The sequence below is a fragment of the Sycon ciliatum genome, chromosome 7, assembly GCF_964019385.1.
Source record: "Sycon ciliatum chromosome 7, ocSycCili1.1, whole genome shotgun sequence".
In the NCBI taxonomy this organism is placed as follows: Eukaryota; Metazoa; Porifera; class Calcarea; order Leucosolenida; family Sycettidae; genus Sycon; species Sycon ciliatum.
The window spans coordinates 23,639,681-23,642,507 of record NC_088649.1 but is presented as its reverse complement, the minus strand read 5'-3'; positions in this window follow the sequence as shown (position 1 = coordinate 23,642,507).

The window sequence follows — 2,827 nt, the reverse complement described above, 5'->3', positions numbered from 1 at the left end:
GGGAATTAATTAGTGGTGACTTGAGCTCGTGCCAGCATCAAATTTTCACCCTCCATCCCTCCCATCTTATCCTCTTGCTAATGGTACTTCAAGTACTAGCGTACATTTAGCTCCATCGCTCCTAACTGGTCATTTGCTTCGCTAGTTGCGGCTCATCACGAGCCAGTAGCGGCTCTCCACGAGCCAGTTGTTGCCAATTGGATTGGCTTTGCCTTGCAACCCCATTGTGGCACAATGTGGGTTTATTGCGGCTCCTCGCGAGCCAATTGCTGCCAGTGGCCTGGCGTTGCTTTCCAGCTCTTTGAGCTTTTGCATTACAAGACCAGTTACTCGAAGCAGCACACTATCTCCAAAGCAACTCCTTGTTGCTTTGGGCTGAGTAGGAGTGTGTGAGGGATATGGTGCTAATGGCTGTGAGAACAGTCTAATAAGTACCGTATTTCCCCGAATGTAAGTCGCACCTTTTTACACTAAAATTCAAAAGTAAAAAGGGGGTGCGACTTACAATCGAGCATGACTTACTACTGAAGTCAATATATCAAAATATTGCTCAAACCAGAAAATGGGGGTGCGACTTATAATTGAGTGCTACTTATGTAGCGTTGGCACGCTGGGGACTTCAAAGCGTATAGTGATTAGAGTATAGCATATCCCCGTACTGTATCCCCGTACATTAGCGTACGGAGTCTGCCTTTGTATCAAAGCTGCTGCGCACGATTCTTTTATAGCCAGTTAGTTAATTTAGTTGCCAATCAGTTATAGTTAATTTCATTGAGATTATAGTTAATTTCGTTGCCAGTACATTTCAATTGCCAATTACAGTGTGTTCACTGAGACCCTTGTGCGTTCTTGCCTCCGAGAGACTGCGGCCCGCTACACTTATAATCGGGGAAATGCGGTAATATGGAGGGATTACAAATATCGGATGAAAAACCAAGTAATCAGAACAAAGAAACAACCTGACAATGATAACAACAAAAGTAAAAGAACGTTTTCTTGTCACAATTATCAATGGAATTCGTGACTAAAGAGAATGATGAAACTACAATCGGATTTATACACTTGGAATGAAAAAAAACACGAGGATACAAGAATAGTAAGAAAATAGCACAAACTCCGGAAAAATTGCACGGGTAATAAAGACTATAAACGTTCTGGAATACTTTATTCATCCCTATGGTTGTGATATGAGTGCACACATAGTTTTATTCATTGCATTATTAAGATTATTGTCTCCACGTCGCCTTTTTAAAACTAAAAGATTTCGTCATTAGAGAGGTTAAGTTTCACGTAAAAACCTTACGTCTGTGAACATTTACATCAGAAATTCAAAAACTCACGTAAAATTTGACGTGTTTTACGCGAGTTGACTCTCCCGCACCCTTTCGAGTGGTCGAATCCGAATCTACCGTATTCCTTTTTTTGCCAAAAAACCGCGCCCTGTACGCGATACGTATACCATGGTGTACAAATGGCGGGACAAAAGCGATGATGCGGAAATCGTTGCTTTCTCTCATGGAAACCCTCAAAAATCACAAAAAATTCCAGATTCGATCAAGGGCAGCGTTCGATCTGGATCTGGATCCGACCAATCGAACGTGCCCTAAGGTTCCACAGTTAAAATTACAGTTTGCGGGATATTCCCGGAATATTTTTGGGAATACTATCACTTAAAATCGTCTTTCCCTCAAACCAGTGAATATTTTTTAAAGGGATTTTTAGGGAATTCTATCGATTTTTTATTTATTTTTTTAACAAAGACCACTTCATGCCAAACATGAGATGCAGCTAGGGGAAGCACGCACAACCTGAATCGTGGCAGTGGTGGTGAGGTTTAGGGAGCTCCGCCGACCTAGGGTCTCGACTTCATAGCCACCTAGACGCACACTTGCCAGATCCATTAATCTTCAGAAGAATTTTGGGGGGAATTCCGTTAATTTTGACCTGCCAGAGAATGAGCAAGCATCCATGGACGCACATACAATCATTGTTAGATCTGTAGTATAAATTCGGCATGCAGCAGTGCAAATCAATGATCACGTGCCTGACCGTCCATTTTGCACACTAACGCGCATGCGCAATGCACGATTCATGCTGGTTTATGGGATGGATTTGAGTAACTATGGATAATGTTTTCCATGTTTTGGGAGAGTACTTTTCAATTTCCGCGGAAAATATCCAAAAGCATAATACCGGATGTACGGGCATAATCTGCGCACCCCCTTAGAAAGTGTATCCGGATTTGCACACTTTTGGGAGCTTACATGTACATGGATTTGCCTCATGATTTGCCTCATGATGCAGTCATTCACGCTTTGCACTGCCGCCGTTCACAACTTTTAGATTTGCGCCATGCTGCAGCTATTTACACTTTGCTTTTGTATTTTTTATAGGCTGGTACAGTCAGCCATCTGAGACTGAGGTATACTTGAGGTGGAGGCCGGGGTCTCCGCTGAAAAAATTGAAAATATACATCCCAACTTCAGAGCATTTTATTGATTGACAGTGTAGTTGGGGCACATAGAGGCACGATGAACACGGTGGTGACCGCAGCGTAGCACCGCCGTTGGAGGTGGGAGGGGGGGGGGGGGTAGGCTCCGGCGGATTATGCTCGCGAAATCATGGAATTATGTTTTCATGGATTCTCGCATTATGCTCGCAAAATCCTCATATTATCCTTTGGGATGCCGGGATACTTATTCACTTTGTTGTACTTATGACGCCTCAAAGTTCGGAAAATTATGCCTTTTTCGTACTTGCAAGTGGCCATAAGTACAACAAAATCCTAGGTTACATGAGTATTCCCATACCAAGGTGTCCATGCATG